General features: G+C 37.3%; 1 protein-coding gene and 1 long non-coding RNA gene across 34 annotated transcripts in view; both read left to right on the top strand.

Moving 5' to 3' along the window:
• Positions 1-24384, top strand: part of ESRRG (estrogen related receptor gamma) — a 405281-nt gene that overhangs the window by 291476 nt on the left and 89421 nt on the right. The window lies entirely within an intron of this gene.
• LOC135579129 (uncharacterized) overlaps positions 8-24384 on the top strand; it is a 47615-nt gene continuing 23238 nt past the window's right edge. The window contains exon 1 of the long non-coding RNA XR_010471619.1: positions 8-23921. This is a non-coding gene — a long non-coding RNA (uncharacterized LOC135579129). The remainder of the gene's footprint in view (positions 23922-24384) is intronic.

Here is a 24384-nt window from a genome sequence, read left to right as displayed (position 1 = left end):
AAGACAGATCAAGTCAGTATGTAGCTCTCTGCAAACACATGCAACAATTATAGGGCAAGCAGGAAAGAAGAGAGATGGGTAAGTGTTCTGATCAGTTACTCTAAATACAATTTTGCTGTATATTTGCTCTTTCTTGACAGTCTGTTTCTAAGCTAGGGAATCAAGGCGTATCTGTGTAGAGTTCATCTTCTGTGGAATATTTCTTTGTGGGATACAGCAAAATGTACCCCAGCATTCAGTCTCCTCCAGTAGGTAACTAATAGAATAATCATCAGAATATATCCTCTTATTTTCCTTAACACATGAACATCGTGAATTCTCAAAGATTTCTTTCCTCCGTTGCTAGTCTGTCCTGGTTCTGGCAGAAATACACACCATGCCTTCTATTTCCTATTTTAACTGAGTCTTCACCGGGACAATTGAAACGTTTATTTCTCAATTAAACAAGTATAAATCTTGAGTATGTCTACTGAAGTTACTGTAACTGGACTGGCACAAATAATGGCATACAGAAGAGGAGAATCCACCCTTCTTTATGTTCTTTTTTTAAGCATATGAGAACCCTGGTCCCTCACTGTAAGTATGTACTGAATTTTTAATTCGTCAGTTATATTTTGAAGATAACAAATAACAGGTAAATATGAAAAAATGTTACCAATAAACAGTTCTGTCTCACCTGGAACCTGATTTGTCTACATTACAGAAAGGCAGTTCCTTAAATCTTGGTTGCTTGCCATGTACTTCTATCGATGCTAACATATATGCAAAAATATACTTTTATATGCATGAATTGTATACATTATTATTGTAGTGCAGTGTTATCACCAAGAAAAAAATAATAGAAGATGTGAACTTGTGAACTAGATAACCTTTCAAAATATAATCAGTGTAATATTTTCTAAATCTTGTCTCTAGTGGAGAGTATTTTGTGTTAAGCAACCACTTTAAAGTAATCCCATAGCGTTTTGTTTTGTCAGTGCTTAAAAAGTCAGCTTTAATAGATGGCTGATTTTTGCAAATCTTTTGATGGTAATTTAAAATGGGTTTAAATATACAGCCGTAAGGGTAAAACCCAAGACCACATAGACTGGTGGAGAGATGATGGACAAATTAGGCCTATCACGCACCTACAGACATATTCTTATTGGATTATACTTACTAAGAATAAACCTTGTTCTGTGCAACTGCTTTGGCAGATGCTATGATCCTGTGAGCCAAATCCTGCTGTCCTTAGTCTTACTTGAGCAAAACTCCTGTCAGATTCAGTGGGGATTTTGCCTCAGTAAGAGTGGCAGGATTTGACCCTCTCTTCCAGTGGTGATGGGATGGTTCCTTCCTTGCCAAAATTCTCATGTAGGCGACCACTAGAAGCAAATATTTCAAGGTTAAACTGTAATGTTTAGATATACTGTAGAAAGAATGCCTGAATATGGCATCTTTTGAAAGGGACTGTGCTGCTTAACATATTTTTTAGGAAGTTAAGTCTCCATATCACTGGTAATCTACTGTACAGATACACTGAGCAATTGTTTGGAAATAGAACAGTGGTACCAAGAGTACATACAGGTCAGTTGGTTTATACCTTTTAAATTTTGAGGACACCATTGCATGTCCATGAACATATATAGTTAAAAATCTACTGTGTGGCTTCTGAGACTGCATGAGGAAATTAAGTGACTCTTCTACAAATAAGTTATTATGTCAGTTACCAAAATTGTGTGCAGATTTACAGTGTTTCTGCACACGATTTTGGTAACTGAGGTAATTAAGTTACACAATTCAGCTGCACATTGTGAATCAGATTTTTTCCATGGATGATCATTTTCAACGGGTGCAAAACAATTCCACAGGCTTCCACAGTCAGAATTTTGTAAATTGGCTTCCCTAAAAGGTACGTAACTTTTTCTGAAAGTTCTCCAATGACAAAATAACAAATTCCTACGAAAAGAAAGTTCCTTTGTTAGTCCCACTCCTGGGCATATCATAGTTCTTCACTCTTAGAGGGTGAGTTTTTCTGTCAAAACACATCAGAATTTCTGCTTTTTTAAACTTACTGAACTTTTTCATCTAGGAGACAACTTATCTTCTTTTCAGGTATTGTTTACCGACAACCTGAAAGAATCTACAAGGGTGTTTTGTTTTTCTGCCTGCATTAGTGGCCACTTCTAAAACTGTACCTGGAATACAGAGATTTTTGGTTTTCTCTTGTTGTTTTTGGAAGGTATTTTTGGAGACAGGTGTTACTGTTTTACCTATAGGAATGGCTGGAGATGAGTTCTCGGCTTTGGATTTGACAATATCCATTATGTACAGAATGTGAAGAAAGATGATATACTTACTACTTTCATGTGTAAAGTGGTGTAAATTTATTGATTAGTATGGACTTAGAGCAGGAATTATTTCAGCTCAGTGTATCTTAATTTTTCTTTATATACAGACAAGGATTTCAGTCCCATGCAGCATGTCAGAGATCATGCTGCAGTAAATCTATTCAAATGTAAACCTGTTCAATTCAATTACCAGTTTATAATAAAATTTGCTGCTACAGCCTCCATGTTTGTCACAGCAGTCTCTACATGCTGATGGCACAGCATGCCTGGAAATTGACAGCCTAAATCTATTTACAAAAAAATTTAGTTGCAGACCTGAAATAAAATCAAGTTTAAGCAGCTTTGAGAGGAGTATCATATTCTTTACAAGAACTTCTGCACATCTGCCAGTGTGCATCTTCTTCAGAAATCTTATCCTGTTAGTGGGGAGTGTTCTTCTAGAAATTTTCCTTGACAAAGTTTTTAAATGTAATCCTAGGTGAAACAATTATCAGACACTGCGCTTCCCTTCACATTTGGAAGGACCTCATTACATTGTCATTTTGTGAATTGTCGTATAAAATTCATTATAGAAACCACAGTGCCTGGAAGAAGATCATGAGTTTTATTTTATCTTTTAGGGGAAGGTCTGAAAACCACTTACAGCAAATATATAGAGTGGCTTCTCTTACAACAGCTACATGCTAAATCATTTATTGTGGGAAGATAACGGTGATTTTCATCCATCATCCAGTGTTCCTGTGAGAGATCTAGTGTTAGAAGCTTGGGGCTGTGTCTTGGGTCAAACGCTGGGAAGGAATCAGATTTCCGGTCACACAAAATACAGGATAGAATGGGGAATTTTTGCACTTATTTTCAAGGATGTCAACAGGACATAGCCAGCAACACTGAGGTCAAGATTCTGAACAAATTAGAAGCTGTGGGCCAGAAGCTGGACAAGGAAGGGTAAAGCAATGTCATACTGGGCTGAGCTGGCATGGGATTGAAGTCTTGGCTCCTGACTGCATCTTCTGTTGAGTAGCACAAGAAAGTTACTACAGACTGATCCAGAGGAACGCTTTGTTTTGGTTTAGTCAATGGACTGTTACTTGAAAACATAAGTGTAGGTGTATGGAGGGTTTTTGAGTTTGTGTTATGCTTCATACTGAAGCATTTGACAGATGCTGATGAGCTTTTAAGCACATGACAAATATGTGGGTGTCACATTTTCATTTACTTTCCTAGGTATGGTTATTACCAGCACAGCAGAATACACTTTACTCAAATAAGAAGTTTTACTTTTTTTGATTTTTAATTTTGTGTGTCAGTATTGTGAAAAAGTAGATTGTCAAGGATCACAATTGGTTCTTCTGAAATGCAGTTTCTTTGACTGTGCTTATGTTTTGGTGGATTCTCTCAGGTCCACAAGAACGGATATACCAAAGGCTCTTGTGTAGTCTAGGGAGTAACTTTTCAAAGTTTTTCCCTACTCTTCAAATCCTTAATGATTTATTTAAATAATATTGCAATTGCTAAATAGGGGTGGGGGAAACCAATTCTTTTAAAAATGAATGCTCTAAGACACTCTCTTGTTTTCAGTTCTGTTGGTTTATAATCAGTCTTTTAAGTGTGGCCTTTGAAACACATTGGAAGTTGGTGAGTAGTTTAGTTCAGTTGGTAGACTCAAATCCATAGTCTTGTACAAGATTGTGTGGTTTAGTTATTTTTTATACAGCTGTTTGCGGGGAGAAAAAAGGGGTTGATTTTTTGCTTTTCTGAGAAGGAAAATTGGACGTAAACCACATAATTTGATATGGGAAATCACGGGTAGATATCCGACACTTTTTTTCTCCCCTATTGCCAGTTGGTCTGGTTGAATTCTACTTTTAGTATGCTGCTAATACTGTGTGCCTTTTAATATTATCTGTGAGACTACTTACTAGCATGTGTCTGTGTTAGAAGATATTATTCTAAGTGTATTGTACCACAGATCTTGCTCAGAATAGCTGCCCATGTGAAATAATTCCACTAGAGTAATTATTCCAAAATAAAATTACTTTTTCTTTCAGATGCAGTGTTCAAGTAACTGTTTTTTCAAGAGGTTATTCCATATGCTTCAGTTTTCTCTGTGCACGCAAAGACACAGACTCAGTTTTGTCTGTCCCTATATTGTCGCAAGGTTCAAATACTGAGTGGCACTAACGCAGCTTTTAGACTACCTGAAATATTGTATCCTGTCTTAGCTCTTCCATTTCTGAGCAGAGCTAGTTCATACTTCTTACAGGCATGTTGACACCAAAATATCTCCCATACGTCTCTCATCTCTACTACCTCGATGTTTACAGAATTTTTGATGTGTTGCTTGCAGTGGCTGATCAGCATTGCTTGTTATTTCAGAAAGTGTAGTTCGTAAGTAGGTGATGTAAGAAAACAAATTTAAGTTTATTTGAAAAGTAAATTATACCATAATGATGTGGCAGAAAATGTGGGTTGCTTCACCTATGTTTGTATTTTTCTGACGAATGGATGGCTTTTACAAACTATCATCAGCCACTTTGTATCCAGTTAGAACAAGCAGTATGACAGAATTTCAGCTTAACTAGTCCAGCTATTAAAAATAGGAGGCCAGATCCTCACCGTAGTATTAATGGAAGTTGGTGGAACTACATTAGATTGGTGTTCATTTGACAGGTATAGCAATCTATGCTATGGGGAAATCAGCAACATACCTTTTTGTGTCTCTGAGTCTTTACTGTTGCTAGTATGTTAGCAGTCATTCAGGCTTTAAAAATGAATCAAAACTCTTCAAGCTCAACATCTGGCAATGCTGACTTTAGTGTAACCCTTCCCATTGTAGTAGTGCAGTTATGTTTTTCTTACGTTCCTCGCCAAATAGCCCTTAATGTTTCTCATTCATTAGTTGGCTTGGTTTGTTTTTTAAAAAGGTTTTATGTAGTCCCTCAAAGTGACTCCAGCATCCATAGGGCATTGTTAAGGCAGTAATCAGAATCTGTCTTGTGTATAAACAAATTCTGTATTTTAAGTTTTTTTTCTTTCAGCACTGCTCTGAATAAAAGCACTTGCTGTCAGTTTGTAGCATGTTTGAGCATTTCAGAGCGTCGCAGTACTGTAACCAGAAGATTATTACACATTAGTTGAACTTTTTCTTAACGTGCTGAAATTGGGGTTCTCTAAAGTGTTTTTTGCTTCACACTTTGAAAGATTTCATTAATTCAAATATAAAAATACATTTTTAGAGAGGTATGTGTATTTTAAAGCAAAAATTACTGAGCGTATTTTGCCCAGATTACTGTATGAACATCTTTGTCTTGTGTTAAGCAGCAGATCGGATTAAATTATCATATTGATCCTTTCTGCTTTTGACAATCTATGAAAATGAATCCGATACAGCAAGGAGAACAGGCAGCTTGAGTTTACTCTTATGTAAAGAGATGTATGATATGCACAGGAGCAGATTAATGGATTCACTCTCAAAATAATAAATAAACTAAGCAATCCTCTCTTTATAACTAAAAATGTGTTATCACCTATGTTTTGAGGCTAGCGAAAAAGCCTGCTTAATAGGATTCCTCCTAACAACATCTCCTTCGAAAAGACCTGCGTGTAAGACATTGCCAGGGTAAATTTCTCTCACAAGTCTAATACCATTAGTTTGCCAAGAAGAAAGCAGAAATTATTGTGGAGGAAGTTTTAGTTTCTGCTGCCTTCAGAAATTAGAACAAAGGGAAGGAGAAAGCGTTAATGGTATTCAAAGAAAATATTTCTGCACAGGATGACAGTTAATAGAGCAGCATTGACCTCAACGATACTTCTATGCTCTCTATTGTAATATTACACTTAAGGAGCTCCTTCGTTAATGCAGGATATTAAACAAAGCTCCTGTGTTATAACATCAAGAAATAACACAGTGTGTCTTCCATTGAAGTCTATTCTGAATATCAACCCTTTTCTAAGTTTCAGTGTATTAGGGAGTTTTGTTTCTAATGCAGATATTTTTTGGAAGTGTCTCTCTTCCTCTTCTTTTTCTCCTTCCCCCATTTTCCCCTTCCACTCCTTTCCCCCTTTTCTTCCCACCTTTAATTCCTCCATTCCCATCCCTGTTCTTTCCTCCTTCCCCATTTTCTTTCACTCTTCCCCCTTGCTCTTCTTTCATTCAAACTCTGCTTAGTTTAATATATACTGGGATCGGTTAAATCTCCTTGGAAACAATAAAAACTAATCTCTTAAGAGTTGTTGGTGTTCATAAGTAGACCTCGTTCCTCCTAACCAAAATGTGGCCTGATAGCCCAGTTCACACATTAGAACTGACAGCCCAATTTGTCTGCCCTAAACCACGGCTCATGACTATCCACCCTCTGTAACTGATGGGGAAGGACAAACTATTCTCCTGCAGGTTAGTGTTTATAGTCAGCTCAAGCAACTAGCATTTCTAGTTATCCATTAAAAAATGCTCAAGAAAAAGCAAATATTGGAGATGTGGATATTCCTTCTGGATTTAGAAATCACATGACAGTACCTACAGCAAAGACCAGCTGTCGGCCTCCTGAGAAGTTCTCACGGTGCTTGTGTTGCAGCGTTGTGCCAGCCTGGTTTATGTTCTGCCTCTAAGCATTTTTGGTCTCCATAATCTCACTGGGAATGAAACAGAGAAGTCCCAGCAATTCACCAGACTCTGTCTTTAAACAAAATTTATTTCTTTCTAGATACAATTTTCTTTTGCAATTTTGTTTTGAAGTTGTCCCTTTGTAAAAAATACTCCACTTTCCTAACAGAGCGCAGTATGAAGTGAATCTTGAGAGCAGTATTGTTTATATGTCTTTGTTTGAGAACTATTTACATTTCTTGGCTTTTCACCAATTTGTGAATGTACTTTTTTGACACCAGCATCTGCAGATCTGGGGTCAAAGCTGCTTGCCAGCCCACTTATCTGCAGCTTCTGTAGGATTAGATGGTAGGGTTGATTCTGCTCCCACACTCATCACTGGTGAGAATCGCAGTGACTGCAGTTATTTGCAGGGTCAGACAAGCATCAGCAAAGAATGCATTCAGCCTACAGTTACTTTGTCGTTATTAAAAACAGTGAGTTTGAAAGATTTTGAATGAGATTAAAATCTACGACATTTTTCTTAGTGCACATAGCTTTTATATTACTTCCTCAGAATTAGAAGGACTACTTTCTGCAGATTCAAAAGTCTATTTAACTTGGAATACCATCAAAAATTAATCTCTCTATGATGAGAAAATATTAGTACAATCTGAGGTTGTTAACTAAACATCCTCATTTGTCACATTTCTTCTTTTGATCCTAAAATAAGGACACAGTATTTTTCTAATTTTCTAACATTTTCCCATTTTTCAAAACATATTCCTTGGATTTAGCCCCTGCAAACATTTGCTTATACACTGAAAGTACAGTGACAGCAATATAAGTGATAGGAGAAGGTAGAGACAAGTCTGAAGTATCTAGGACTGTGTATGATTGGGCATCTTTTCCCATGAGCTCCCAGACAAATAGCTGCCTTTCATTCTTGGTCTCTGCCACCCATAAACACATACATCAATATGGCACTGCCATTTATTGCAGAGTGCTTGAATTCTTGTACATGGGTCGTGCCCTATATTATATAGGGGTCATTTTGTAAAGGGTATCATCCCCTGGTTGAGAGGAACAGGCTTAGCATCTCAGATAGAAAGTGTGTTTAGCAGTGATGCATATGTGTATCTCTGAAGTGCCACTTTGGAGCCAACCCCTTTTGGTGTTTTACTTAGCTTTTACTTGGACGGCACTTGCATCTCCTCAATAAGACTTCAACTCTGTAAACTCTTAGTAGAAAAGCCAGGATGTACGGCAGGATTATTTGAGGTGAAGTGCTGAAATGATGTAGGTGCTGCTAAATGGAACCCATGTGGCAGATGTACAGGCAGGCTTCTGCTGCTTGGGATGGATTGGCACCAAAAAGCTTGGAGGTTGAGGAACTCTCCTGGCCTCTTCACTCAGCCAAAGCAATGAATGTGTTGAGAAGCACTAAAATTACAATTTGCAGTTGTTGCCTCTGACCACCTACAGTGCTGTCCCTCAAATATTTCACACTTCTAAATCTCTATGCTACAAAAAAAGAAGTTCAGTGCAACATTGTTGGGACGTTAATGTAGCTAAACTAGTCTTCTCTCTGGTCACTCATTGTCTGTCTTTAAGCTGGAGGTGTTGTTACCAGTGCTGAGTCTTCGTCACTTCTACTCACTGAGTTACTATGTGAGGCTAGAATATTGTTTCATTGCAGTTTGTAATGTGGCTTTTGTGGTTGAAAGTCAACAGTCTGAAATCTGAAATACCATCTTCAGCAGTGAATTGTCATTACGTCAAATTTTGTCATGCTTACTAATTATTCTTTTAATAGGTCTCATCTAACCAACATTTTTACTTTTTTTTCCCTTCATTTTCTTTTTATTTTCTGTGTGTATTTCTATGACAGAAAAGGGAAACTATGAGAGGAGTCTGTTTCCCTCGTAATAGGGACTTAATATAGCTATTAATCTTTATAAATGAAAAACATAGCTTTATTTTAAGCCTCAATAGTCTTTTATTGGATTAATGATTCTGGAGAAAGTCAAACACAAGCTACGTTAAATATATTCACTTACTGAATAATATCAATATTTTCCTGTTTGCTCTTTATTGTTCTAATGAAGTTGATATGTTTATTTGTTTTTCTCTTCTTAAGCATCTGGTTTCCATTCTCAGAATCATCAGGTGTAAGATCAGATGTCAATTTGATTTACAGTTTTTAGTGTAGGAAATCCAAAATCAACACTGGTACAACTTGCTTGCATAGGATCTCATTGCAGTCCATGTTAAAACAGTTAATAATTAAAAATAGTTAATTTAGAAAAAGTAAAATACTTTCTAATAGAAAGTCTGCATGATACTGTTCTGTAATCAGCTTAACTCCAGGCTGTGCTCTCAGTGGCAGAACTGTTGTTGTGCTGCAAGTGTTTTGTTGCAAAACGGGAGAATGTTGGCAGCTTGCAGCATGTTGAACACATGCAGGCCCTAGAAATCAACAGATAATATGAGACCATCATCCTTGTCTTTTTGTTTCCTCCTTTCCTTTTTCTAGCCAAGAGAGAGTCCATACAGCAGGGCTGTTCTTGTCATTTTTAGTCAGCCATATCAAAATTATGTAGTGCATCACCATTGCCCTTTGTCTCTTTCTAATACTTCTCTTCAGCCCTGTGGGTGACTGGCTTAAGAAGGACTTTCCAGGTGGGTCATGTCTTTCGTTCTGGTCTGAATCAGTCAACAGATCTGTCTTATATCATGTATTAAACAGTTGTTAAAACATGTATTAAACATGTTGCTTTTCATGACAGGCTGACAGATTGGGTTTACAATGGTGTCCAGTGTCTGAATTTTCTGAATTCCATCTCATTTTTGTATTTTCTGTAATTCAACGAAAGCTTAAGAAACAGGCACCTTAGATTTCCTTGTGTGGCCGATCTTGGGGTTATCCACTGAAATATGAGAAGGGGAACATATTTGTCATAAGTCACTAGAACTATTACATTCCTGGATATAGTTTGTGGGATCAGTTAAAATGACTTAAGACATAGCATAAATATAGTATGGATCCAAGCTGAGGATACCTGCCATGATTGCTAGGAGAGGTCCCGCTCTGAACTGATTTTGAAGTTCACAAGCCAGTTCCTGCTTTCGCTGTCTAACTTTTAATGACAGCTCTTAAGCTTCCAATTTCAAGACAGACGGGAGTGCTAGTTATTGAAACAGAAAAATGAATATTTGCCTTAAAAAGTAAAACGCTGATTTAAAATACCTGTTATAATGTCATGCTTTTGTGAATTCTCACCTGAAGATGTAATAGAAAAGTTTCCGCTACTTTATACCTCAGGTAAAGGATCAGGCTGAGAAGGGAAACTGTAGTCAGGGGTGTCAAACTCATTTTCAGTAGGGGCCACATCAGCCTTGCAGTTGCCTTCAAAGGGCTGAATATGATTTTAGGACTGCATGAATGTAACTACTCCTATATTTATGCTCTAGGTGTAATTCCCTTATTATAAAGGGGCTGAACAGGCCCCTCCTTTTCAACATCCCTGAAGAGCATCACCCCAAAATACAAATCTCTGGCTGTATTCCAGACAAAAAGAGAAGTTGGAACACCTTTGAGGCTGGTGTGTACAGGTGTAGTGTTTGCTGATGCTTTTGGTGTGACAGCGCATGTCACATGCCCCATTGCTTGGTGTTGGGTGAGATGCAAGGGAATGCAGTAATCAGAGAACAAAGCCACAGACTAGCTAAGATGGCATAAGATTCTTCTTTCTTCTCTTTTTGTCTTCTCCAATTTTCATGATTTTCTATTATTTTTCCTCTTCATACCACAATTGGATCAGAAGAATGCTGATGAGGAAATAGTTGCTGCAAGCACATATCCTTCAGGCAGTCTTTTTCTTGCCAGGTCGGAGAGAGAATCATTAATTTCTTGAGGTTCTCATTACTTGACCTGCAATATTTTGTGCGTACTGGTCAGACTGAATGACTGTATTTCCTCCTGGGCATCCTGGTATTGCTGGAGATATCCATACTGGCAAGATACTTCAGCTCATCTCTAATTAAAATACTTGTTATGAAGTATTCTTAAATACGGCTGCTTAATGAAGTTAGAGAAAGCATTTGGATGCAGAGTGTGAAGGCTTCAAACGTTGGAGTTCCTCTCTAGGGAGATGCGTGCAATCAGAAAGCATTCTGAATGCCAGCCATCCATTCCATTTTGTTCCCATTTGTTTCCTCTAATTTCCTGCCTTTTTTAATGCTGAAATAAGTCCTCTTTCCCTCCTCTCCGCAATTCCCTCCCCCTTTATGGAATAGCCCATGACACGTGCCTCTAAAGTGGCTTCTTGGGAATTTGCAAGTCTTTGAATGTGTTATCTGATTAAAGGGATGTATGTGTCTTTAATTCTCATCTGCAGTTCCACCTTTGACCCCATCTGTTAAAGTGGAAAGGAGTCGAGAGTCAGCAAAGTCCCAGATTCAACCCAGATAACCTGCAGTGTGCACATTTGAATGCTTTAACTCTTTGGTTGCCCCTGAAAACCACATGCTTGATTAAGTGACAGGTTTGATTGGAAAATGTGGCAGGTCTGATATGAGGCAGGTGAATTGTTTGTTTTGTTGATATGCCTAAGGTAGGACAATTTTGTTCTGGCTTCACCTTTTATATTAAAGAACGAATGAACGTATATAGTTGTGTGATACAAGCAGGTACAATATATTGTTTGTGTGTGTTTGATTTCTCTCTCTCTCTCTTTTTTTTTTTTTTTTTTTTTTAATAGACCAGTGTCTTGCTTGTAGAACAGGAAGGAAAGTTCAAGCCCCCATATCTATTACACATACTTCCTTTTTAAATAGCAATCTGAGTTACGTGGTTGGAAATGATGTTACAGTTTTGGATGGGAGTTTTAGATACCCCGAGTACCACAGAAGAATTCATCCAATTGAAAGATTAAAAAAGCAGATGACCCAAGTGTCATTTTCATTTGTATTTTGCTAATATTATGCATTTTCTACAGAACAATATGATTGTGACATTTCCTGTGCTTTGCAGACAAATAATAGAATACCCTAATAGACTAGAATACTGCAATACGTTTAGACCTCTGTATGTTTTCATCTTTCCTCCAGCAGTTTTCTTTCCTAGCTTTCAAACACTCTTAAAACATGGATTTTTCAGTATTTCAGATTTATCTCTATTCTCCAAAAGCTAGAGCCAAATTATTCCCCCACTTACATCTGTTCAACTCTGGTGGTTTCACTTACGCTGCCTGGCCGTAACAATGCAGAATTTGTCCTGATCTGCCCTTGTTTTTTTGATGGAGAATATGGAAAATTATCATAAGCACGGTAAGTTGAATTGCAAATAGAAAAAAAATGTATATATTTTGTGTGTGTATATACACAAATAGAGAGAGAGAAATAGCACACAGATAGGTTTGATAGTATATCTAGTGTACATAATATTGTAAATGGTATCTTGCTGTGCTGGAATCTAGGCAATATGAGTTCAGTACTAAAGTGTTCAGGTTGCACCTGAGCTAGCTGGAGCCTGCCAGCCTCTGCAAGCCCACTGAGAGCATCTGTCTCGCCACCACCTTGCTCACGCTGTGTCCTCTGCAGGCTCTCCGATTCTTCCGACTATGAGCATAAATCATCCACCTGTCAGGAGCTCTAGCTGCCTGGATTATGCAATGCCCGCCTTCATTTGGAGATGGTGTGAGAAGAAGATTGCGGCAAACGGTTTGCATTCATTTTAATGCCCTCCCGGCATCTCTTCAGCTTTAATGAGGGTTCAGGGTGGTGACGACTCCCTGAGACAATGAAAGTCCTAGAGACACAAGCTTGCTTTGTACATTCGTATGGCCTAGTTCAGGGTTGTTGTCTTTTTTTATTCCCCCCATCTCCCAAATAAATGAATGGCTTAAAAGCTGAGGCAGAGAACTGGTACTGCACAAAGCCAGCTGTCCGCAGCTCAGTTTCTTGGCCTTGTAATATTTCTCTCCAGCTGAGAAATGAAGAATTTAATAATCAGTCATGTTTAATGTTGATTGTCCATTTGTGCTGTCTAAAGCTGTGTAATGCTTAGACGCCTTCGCTTAACTGTCTAAAAATCCTACCTTTTCAATTTATTCAGTTACAGGTGTATTGGATTACTCTATCAAGTGTGGAATATCATGTCGTATAACCCAAATTTAAAATACAGTTCCTCTGTATAAAGTTCTCTCACTAACAAAAAAAAATTGACTGTCTGTAAAATTGTCTTGTTTCAGCTTGTTAGACATGAATTAATTAAATTCCTTCTTCATTCATAATTTTAATCATGAATTATATACAGAATAAATACGGGTATCATATTTGTTCATATGTATAAACAGGAGAAAAAATTGGAGGTTTTAAGGCAAAAGCAGTGCAGGTCCTTTAAAAGGCAAATATTGAAGGCGATGAAGGTAAGTTGCACCTTCACACCTACAGTATCTGTCTGTCCCTAACATCAAACAAATTCTACCAGATTCTTGCAGGTACAGCCTTTAGACGGTAACCTTATATGACAGTCAACCTCATGTTCTTACTTGCCCAAAAAACACTAGGTAGTACTAATACTAAAATACTTAGTTTTAATACTAGTCAGTAGTTAGCAGAGAAAGTTCACATGTTTGGCATTTTAACACTACAGTTTCACTGTTTTCCACAAATATTTAAGGAATTAATCTTGTTTAATAACTTGGAAGAACATTGGGCTTGTGCAACAGGATTTTTCTGTAGTCGATGCGTCATAAGCTTGTCAACAATTTATTCAGATAATATTTTAAGTGTTAGAGCATTCCTGTGATTTAGGCACTAATATCCCCATTTTACAGTAATTAACCTAAGGCAAAGAAAATAAAAGTTGCTTAGTAAAGATCACATGTGGTGTTAGAGGCACTGCTAGAAGTGGAGCTTCTGCTCTGAGGTTAATGTGTCATTCAGCCTGGGACTTCAAAGTCCAGCTGTTGCCACCCCTTTCTCATCCAATGATGGTGAGAAAGCTTTATTGCTTGTTGGTCTTGGGTTTTATATTTCTTTTTATAACACTTCCCTTTATATGTGGATTCCTCAATCAGCTACTGATGAAAAGAATCCTAAAGGCGAAGTCAATTTAAGGCCAGCTTTTCTCAGCAGGAAAAATAAAGTGCTCTGTTTCAATGTACCTGTATATTTCCTGTTGATGTTTATGGATGATGCTTACACCAGTGCAAAGGAATCTCTGTTGCCAAAATATTTTATATTTTCCTCTGGGTGAAAATTTCCTCATCTGACCTGTCCCACTGGTGGCACCTGAATGTGGAATACGTAGAGCTGCAGTGTATGACAGTCCCCGAGAGCTCTGCCAGTAGCTGTGTTCTCCCCGCTTGGTCTGAAAGCCAGAGAATTACATGCAACCGGGCCACACAGAGCAAGGGACACTTTTTAATAGCCTGTTTGGGAGAGAGTGAAGACCTTGAACGAATCAAGTGTGTAGACTTTGAGATCTTTACTGTGAGCCTTATTTGCTTCTGGTAACAAGCTAACCTCCCATGCTATTCCCTCCCCCGTCCAGTTTTAATTTGATGGAAAGCCAACAGTGCTGCAGTTTTATGCAAAGTCTCTAGTGAACTCAAAAAAGATTATTATATCTCACTTTGTCTTTACAGATAACTTTAAAATTTTATGCATCAAAATGCAAGATTATCTGAAGACACAAATGCAACATAACGCTGACAAAATCAGATGAAAAATCTCACTCTTTCAGCTGTGAAGAAATTAGACTTATCATCAGAAAAGCATTCTCTTTTCATTTTCTGAAAGGTGCTTTTTGACAGACCCTTTGCAGTGGACGTCATGCTCACAAAACATGCTGTCACAGGGCTATTTGAATATGGTGACAGGCTCATTATCATGTTGAAGACAACTGACAACACTGCAGACTAGAAATGGACAGGCTTGCCAATCAGCTGTTGAAAGGATTGCAGTTGAAATAGAGGTTTTTTTTGTTCTGGGAACAGTAGTACAAATTGACTACATTAATTCTTTTTATTATAGTTGCACACACTGTAGTTAAGGCTCCGTCACTGTTTCCATTATAAATCCCTGTTTTCAGGGGTTTATTAGTAGACCATGAAAAATGGTTCCTGTTGAAATTTTGCATTAAAAATATATATTACCCTAACAGAACAAAATTTCTGTGTTAACTGTGTGGAGGAGGTAGGGCAGGAAAGAGGGATTGACTGATTTTTAGCTGAAAATTGCATAAAGCTGAATGCATTATTATTTTTGTAGCACCTAAGATGTCCAGTAGTTTTATACACAGGCTTGTGCCTCAGGAGTTTATAGTTACAGGATGCAGTAGTGCCAACACTTATTATGGGATTTTCCTGGTAGTTTCACTAGAATTAGTAAAGCACCAAACATTTTCTGCAGTATTAGGTATTTGTAGATTCAGGTTGAGTAGTCAAACAAATCTCGAAGCTTTTTTTTTTTTTGTAATATAAAAACTTGTTTTGTTTTGTTTTAATATTATTCTGGAATGTTAAATTATAACCTGAGATTAAGGGAATTTTGCATATATAATCAGTATTGGCAGGAAATTTTGCATATATAATAATAGTCCAATTTGAAACGATGCTAGATTCCACCAAGATACTTATCAATTTACGTGAAGTGCGGAGTTAGGTGAAATTTCTCTGCTTTGAATCCAAGTGGTAGTCCTGGGAAATCCTACTCATCTTCTAACCGTGAAATTTCCTGATATACTCGTGTTGGAGTTCATGCCACTGGAGTTTCTATAATGCCCTTAAAATTTCTGTAGCCATCTGCAGTGGCATACTTCTGTGCAAACACAGAAATACCTGGGTTTTGACAGGTCTGAACAGCTTACTAGTTATCATCTGTTCAGCTCTAGAACCAAAGATGTTCCTCTGAGTCCCCTGAGAGCTTGATCTGGCGGGTGTTCTCAGAGCACACCTTCACCCTTCAGCAGGCCCATACAAAATATGGTTTGTCCACGTTGCTTGCTTCTGTAACGTACTGGTGATCCCACTGCTGTGCCTCAGCAACTCAAGGCCGGCCACCGGCATGTGGGAAGGGAGAGAGGTGGTTTCTGCATCCAGGATGATTTCTTTGTTTTGTCCAACAGTTTTGCCATAATACAGAATGAGTGTTTTCCCAGGAGCTGTGATCCCTTCTTATTCCTTCAGAGAGAGGAGAGCATTAAATCTGTTTAAGTGCTCTAAACCCAAAGGAACTGATGCTACTATATTTTCTAATTGAAGAAAGCCAGGTTTGCTGGAGAAAAGGCTTCGTGACCTACCTTCCTGCAGGAATAGGAATAGGTGTCTATGAATCCTGAACGGAGCAATACATTTCCAGGAAGCCTGGAGGGATAGATCTGGAAGTCACTTATAGATTGACTGTACAAACTAGATGCAGATGGCAGCAGTGTGTGCACATTGGCTTATTTATATTTTGCCCTGAGATGCCCAAGTTCCCTGATGCTCTGCACATGGAACCTGGATCTCTTCGCAGCTTCCAGCTCTGTTTGGTTGGTCAGATGGAAGAAGCTAGGCATTGTGATAGGTAGAAGGTAAATATCCCTTTGTTAGATTGATTTTTAAGTGTAAAGTGAGATGTTGAAATAGAAAAAGACCACATGTAGACCCCTCGGGTACTAAATTAATTTTTCATACCATTTGAGTCTTTAATATATTAACTAAATTTGATGTGAGGCTGATCTGGAAAGAAGATACAACTTGGCCAAGTGTATTTTGCAGAGGGCTTTTCAAGGAAAAATAATTTTACTTGAAGTTCTGTGGCTTCAAACATTTGCAGGCTTAATTGATGCTCATTTGATTACTTGATTTCAAAGTACAATCCATTTACCTTAATGCATATCAGTGTTCTCACAACTTCGATGATTGCAAAATTGTAAATGTGAAAATGGAAGTCACTTTTGAAAATTAAGTCTGCAGTCCGATTTGCAAAGTCAGAACTGTGACTCTCATGAATTACAGCCCTACAGAGCAGAGGACTATATCATCATATTGCCGCAGCTATTATGTCACATGAATAGTAGGAGTGCTTGAAATATTTAAAACATTTCCTGGTTCTCTGTTGAGGTCAGTCTTCTGTTTCTAGGAGGAAATGTACTGAAGATACATCAACTAATGCAGGATGTTAAGCCTAAAAGGTAGTGTTCAGTTGCAAATTCTTACGGACAAATTTTTTGTCTTTCTTTTTATGAAATCAAGGCTCTGTTAAAGTCAGTGACAAAGCTGCTGTTGATCTGGGCGTAGCCAGGTTTCTGTGGAGAGAGTAATTCTAGTCGTTAAATCAGAGGATTGAAATCAGGACCAATTTCTATTCTGGAACAAGTCGCTTCTACTTTGTGTGCCTCCAGCAAAAATATAGTAGATAAAATAATATGGAGCTATCTCAGTGGCATGTTGTGAGGCTTATTGAATTAATATTTATGGAACACTTCAAGATTCTTTGATAGAAAGTGCTATATAGCTGCATACTATTACAATAAAATCCTGAAAAGCAAATCAATCTGGAGTTAGTCTTATCTCATCTAGTTATAACTAACTATTGGAGCTGTCTATCATGTTAAAGAAAAAAAAATCAAACTTAGATCAGAAATATTTAAAAATCCTACAATTACGTGAAGAACTCTGGGCTTAATATTTCAACTGGCTTTTAGTTTTTATGGTGAAAGGCCCTTTTTTACTATTTTCCCAGCTATATTCGTAGTTGAAACCAACCATAACGTAGTAACTTTATGTGGTTTGGGAGAGTAAATTAATATTTTTTTCTGATGCTGTAAATTGCTTCACAGAACACACATCCTACACCTAGTCTACTAGACAAGTAAATAGCATTGTCTTTTTAGCATTGTTTCTGATGATTCCTTGTATGAACAAGTAGTATTGATTTGTTGATGCAGGGGTTTTTGTTGACTAAGTATTTTTATATTCGCTTTGGAAAAGAAAACAAATGTTTTTACCATTAAAAGTTGTGTTGATTTGAAACGAGCTATGCATGAGGGTGGACTAATTACCTAATTTTTCCTCTCATCAATCAAACTCTCATTACCTTAAGCATCCATCTGAAAACTTAGCAGAAGTCCTGAACAGCAGTCTTTAAAGAAAGTGTTATAAACAATGCTGCACAGAAAAAAAATACGTGTACTGAAGAGACATTGGTTGAATAAAGTTATTCATATCGTGCAACAAAGCAGCTTGTCAAATGTGCAGCTTAATTTTGCCGATCACCAAGTGCTGGAAGAAAACTCTGAAATCTAGGCTATGAAGCCTGGAGGATATTGATGTTTTAGCAAAACAGCACAGGCATGGAATTTTCTTTTTCCCCAGGACTGACCTAGTAAATTGTGCAAGCACCAGGAGAAATTTTGCCACCTGTCCCTTATAATCAAGGCCTGTCCCTCACTTAGTCTCATTTCAGTGATATAATTAAATGACACCATTTTCCCATTTATGTTGCATGAACATGCTGCCAGAATCCTATAGTCTTATCCAGGTACCCGGGAATGTGACTTAATTTGTTTCATCTAAAGCCAAAAAAAATAATCATTTGAACATGGTCCCCTGCCCTAATAGCTAACCCAGCACGGTATATTAGAATACTATTGTTGCAGCATTCATTGCAAAAATCAATAATCCACTAGATGGAGCAGAATAGAAGTGTAAAAACTAAGTTAAGCGTGTTATTTTAAGAAACAGAATTGAGTGTCAAAGTGGCAGGACCCAGACAAAACAGCAGAACCACACAACAGTGTTATTTTTGCAGTGCATAGTTCCTTAAAATCAACTAGCTTTACAGTCACTCATGGATTAACGTTACAGTCCTCATTTGGTGGTCTCTGTTTTTCTGTAAGCAATAAAATGAGGGTTCATCTCTGCTCTAGAAAAGCGGATGATGGTAAAAGTTTGGGGAATAAAGATCTTGCTTGAAAAGATAATTTTTTTTTCCCTTCCCCAAAGCAAAGACCATTTTTTTTTTTCATGGAGGAATCAGGTCACATCGTTAGACAAATAAAGGAATCATAAGATCGAGACTCAGGTAAATGATAGAAGGAATAAGTTCTTAAAATATCCTGAAGTTCATGTCATTTGAATCTCTTGAACCTTTAAAATAGGACTTGAAAGCGTGTTAGATATTGGAAAATAGTAAGATGAGCATTTCTAATTATACTATCACTTCCAGCCTTGTTATCAAAATGAGTCTTGTTATGAAAGACAAAAATGTTTCTAGAGTCATGGAGAATTCAGCACTGCATGCAGATAATATGCTATAAAAATATCTAAAAATGCAGTCAGTTTTTTGTCTTTTATGATTTGGTTTTGGTGAACAATGTGACATGTGGATAGCAGTGTTTTGATTGGTTTGGGTTTTTTTGTTAGTTTCTGCAGCATTCGGAAGTCATGATCCCTACAGAGGACAAAATGCTGGTGTTGACATAACTTGCTGTATTTTTTAGTTAGTGACATTCTTTTATTTCTCTCTGTCCATCTATAGCAAAGTCAAATTAGGAATTTTACTGAAACCTTCAGGTTGTATGCTGAAAAGAGAGAAATGCGAACTCCACTTTTAGACTTTGATGTGTCTTTGAATGTTTAGAAGGAAGAGGAAGAAAAAGTAAAGTGAAAAGAAGCATAAGGCTAATTGTATTCTGAGTAAATAAGACTACAAGGATAATGTCTTCAAAGCTGTGCACTACATGAAATGTTCAAGCACTGCATGGGTATTTGCACATGATTAAGATTTTCCTTCAGGTGTTTGGTCAGCTGAGATTCCCTTAAGTTTTAACCTGGTTTTGCCAGCAACAAACATCTATGTTATAGTGGTTATAATCCAGAGGTTGTTACTCATTTTGTGGGTAAGCTGAATTATCACGACCATGGAGATATTGGCTGTAAAATCACGACCTTTTTCATATAAATAAGCCTTACATTAATATCCTCATTAAAGATCTACAGGTGATGTGATGTTGATGGCAATCTTACCAGCAAGTACATTGATGAAGATGTCAGAAAAGGCTCCAGTGGCACAATTCAGCCAGTTTCTGCTCCCAGCATAACTTGGGCATGACCTGTGTATTCTGACCTAGGTCTCCCATAAAAAGGCGATGTGAAGTGGTTGGTTGATGGAAACATGAAAGAGAAGAATTGCTCATGGTGCTTTTGGAGTTACATACTTTGCAAACATGAGGAAAGATATAGTCAGTATTTCAGGGAAACGGCTATCAAATTTGTTTTGCTGACATCTGTAAATGCGCTGCTTTGCTGTCTAAGCAAGGCTTTGAACCAAGGTCTCCAGAGATGAAAGCCTCAGGCATTACCCAATTGCAGTATCTCATCCTCAGCTTTGTATTTAATAAAATGCTTTAGATAGATGCAGGTGAACTTTATTTGCTTAATATTGATTGCTTTGCCTTCTTTGAACAAAGAATTGTAGGAACTTTGATAAATTAATTTTAAAAGGTGTCTAGTTCCATAGTATCTTCTGCATATCTCTGTGTAGGTGAAGTTGCATTCTTCAAATCACAACAGGTAGACTTCCCACAGAATAAATGTGGAGGGGTTTTTTTTGTGTTTGTTTTCATTTTGTTGTTGTTGTTCCTTTGTTGGTTTGGGGTTTTTTTTGTGTGTGTGTTTTTGGTTTTGTTGTTTTGGTTTTTTTCTCTAAACAGGAACTTATAACTATTGCAAGCTTCCCATTCTCAGCTCTCTAACCACCCCCAAATGCTTTGGTATATTATGGCAGTACAACCTGAAGTTTTTTCTTTCCTTGCAAAGCATTCTTAGCTGAAACTCTAATTTTCATGATGAGGCATATTCCTGTTGCTTCCCATCCTAAACTACTGCAAATCATATCTGAGAGCTATCTGCTGGATTTCTCCCCATGCTTATGCTCTTTTTTTCAAGATATGATTGACTTGTGAAGTACTTTTGGATTTGCTGTTGCTACCAAAATAGCAGGTGTTAACATTTGTAGACATGCACACACTTTGGGAAAAGCCTGAACTTCTTCATTACAAGCTGTCTTTTCTTTCTATTCTTCTCCCTTTCCTCTTACAACACAAGTAGTAGTTTTGTCTATCGACAGATGTCTTTTTTCTTTATTCCCGCCAAGTGTTCACATACCCATTTAATGTAAATCAGTACAGTATGTATAGAATGAATATCAGTTTTCTCGGAAGTGTCAATTTTAGTCAGAATGGCTGATAATCATCAAGCTTTCTTAAAACTGTGAAGCTGTTTGGCTTCAGTTTGTTTGAACTGGTGCATCAGCATGAGCCCATGGATTACAGTCCACAAAGGTCTTTGTGTAATAGAGTCATAAGTTAGTGCTTCTCTCTTTCTTCCTTCCGATGTTGACCAGCCACCAAGAATCTTCCGAGGTCGTGTTGGGACGGGATATCTGAGTGAACCAGGAGCTGTGCAGGAGAGTTGTCACCAGTGCTTTTTAAAAAGTATCATCTTGGTGCACATTGGTTGTTACATAGTCTATAAGTAATCTATCTCTATTCAGCTAACTTTTCTCTTATTTTTGCATTATAAAAAATATTATATGAGCCTCAGCTCCTTTATTTTCCCTGTCCTTCTCTCTTTTCTCAAGGACATCTGTGCTAGAACACTGTTCAGAACCCATGAATGCCCATGGGCTGGTCTCATGTTACTGAAATGCAGAAGGTGTCCATGCTCAGCATGTCTGAGGGAACGTAATTTTAATCTCAGTTTTATCCTTTCTGATCAACAGTTTCAATGGCCACAGAGGGCTAAGATCCTTGAGTGGAAAGTTCTACTGGGTGTCACTGGGACTGGGCTGAAGATAGTTAGGAAGATCATGGTCTCTAGCAGGCATAGGCCATAAGGAAACCACTGGTTATGTGAATGAGGTTGAGTGTGGAAAGGGCATCAAGTCCTCTCAAATGTCTTTTTTCCTCTGTGTTGGGTAGGGAAGAAGAGATTTTGCCTGTATTGAGGGAAGATTAGAGAAATGAGAGAATTCTTTGTCTAAAGAACAGGGCAATAACCATTTAGTCAGTTTTATGTTATTAGTTTGAAGTGTTTATTGCTGAACTGGGGAGTCTTACCCATTGTCTACTGTGTGATAAAGTAGGTTGCAGATGGCTTTGTCACACCCAGGCTTGGGAAAGAGCAAATGAATTTCAGTAAAATTAATTTGTGTCTCGTCCTCAGTTTGCAGAACAAAGTTGCAAATCCAGTCACAACTGATGATATAAGGTGGATTCAGCTCGTCGCAAGTGTACACATTTGCTACAGTATGTAAAAGAAGACGTGGAAGCTTAAGCACATAATTCTACAATACTGAGGAATATGTTTTGTCTAGTAGCAAAGTATACACTGGGCTACAGAAAAGGCTCAGTCTGGTGTCCTTCGTTTACAAGGGCTCACAAAGTAACTTTTGTTGAAGCTGGCAAGATACACAGGTGAAGGGGGGTTCGTTCTCTTTTTTGAACAGGAGCATCGGGGATGAACAAAGCAGTGACAGAAAAGAAAAAAACTGTATTTTGAAGCAATTTTGATTTGTAAGAATAGAGGCTGGGAACCTGTTTAGGATATTTCCCTACAATTAATTAGAGAAATATTTCCTGAACATTTCTGTTCAGTTCTCAGAAGAGGGTTTTTTTTTTTAAGCAGTTAAAATTTTGTGAAAGAACAGTTTTAAGCAGTAGTTAAAAAAAACCCAACAAAACCAAATAGGACCAATGTTAAAAAGAGAAAAAACAAAACAAAACTTGAAAAGATGATGAGACTGAATGTTCTGCTTCGATTGTCCTAACAAAATAGAAAATTAGGAAAGATGTTTTGTAGAAGTATACCATTACACACTGAATTCTGTGATACTGTTTTGTGGTTTTATTTGTGTGGTTGCATGTGGTTTATTAGCCGTGCAGTGCTTGAAAGTTCTGCTCAGAATTATCTTGTTAGAGGAGAGAAGTTACTTTTAAATTGCAAAACTAATAGACCCCATAGAAAAAAATAGGTCTTAAATAAAAGCTTACTTGATCTCAAAGGGACAGTGTGTAGTAAAAGAGAAGTGTCTAAAGAAACATTTCCAGGTAAATATTTATTTGCATAGTAATAGCTATGTGCAAGGAATGAAAGAGGAATTAAAATCGTAATAGGTGATAAATAAGCTACTCTATGCAGCATGGTTGAGGGTCCTGTACTTAGAAAAAACTGTTTTGCAGAAATAAAAAAAATGTTAGATGTTAGATTTTTCATAGGCATAAGTACTTCATCTATTCTCTTGTCCGTGTATACTGATAGCCAAAACTCCAGTGCTTGATTTCAGTGATGTTTAATGTCCCACATGAAATACAAACTCAGTTTACTGTACTATACATATTATGTGAAGGGTTAAATAGCGAGAGAACAGTAGTAGGTCATCTTTTGTTTTTTAAAGTATTATTGTAATACCCTGATTTGGCCACCAAACATTAATCACTGTTGTCTCTTGTACAATAACTGTATGTTTTAATTATTTTGTGGTACAATGCAACATATACATTAATTTTTGCATAATGTTTTAACAATGGGAATTTTACTAATAAATCACCATAGTAAATTATCAATGCCATTAACCAGCACTATTGATTTACTATGCAAATTGAGGTATAAATTTGGCCTGATAATTCACTGAACTCTTGCTAAAATCTTGAGACTTTTTTGGCTAGACCTGGTAAATGAGAGAGAAATTTTCTCACATTTTTCTTTTTATTAATTTTAACTGGTATACAGTTTCATGAAAGTATGAGTAATGGCATTTTCACACAGAGCTATGATATTTTTTGTTAGTTTTGTTTATTTTTATTGAATTGAGCATCAGAAAGCATAGCCTACCCCCCCAATGTGAGAACTAGGAATTAAATAGATGTGTCTTTATTCATTGCACAGCTGGAAGAAACAAGCACTAAGCTAGCAGCGTACTTGCCAAAATAAGTGACAACTACAGATGTTTCAGTAAGAATAGTAATATTATTTACACAATGCATGAAAGAAATAGCACTGTTTGCATTTAAAATACATATGAAGCAAATCCTTATATTCTAATTGGACATTATCACCTTAAATTCAATGTCCTACTTTCACTCATTGACATCACTTTTGATAATAAGTCTTAACCTTGCCCAGTAGAAATTAAGAAACTGTTTTATCCTCTCCTGAAATATTTCTGCAGTGATGTGCAAGGTACTAATTATGTTTATGACAGGCATTCTTACACTTCACTGTACAGGCATCGTGCCGTTGGGACCCAGATGATTTGCCCAAGCAGCGTGCTTGTAGACTGTTGCTAAAAAGAATTTCACTCCGAGACCAGTAGACTTTTTACAGTCTAATTTTGGCCATATATGAGGGTTACTTAAATGCAGAGATAACATTAATCTTTCAGTAGCAACAAGTGCTGGCTGTGGTTAAGACCAGG

Source organism: Columba livia, chromosome 3 (genome assembly GCF_036013475.1).
Source record: "Columba livia isolate bColLiv1 breed racing homer chromosome 3, bColLiv1.pat.W.v2, whole genome shotgun sequence".
NCBI lineage: Eukaryota > Metazoa > Chordata > Aves > Columbiformes > Columbidae > Columba > Columba livia.
Note: the sequence above shows the minus strand (reverse complement) of the source record. Positions and strands in the feature narration are given on the sequence as shown.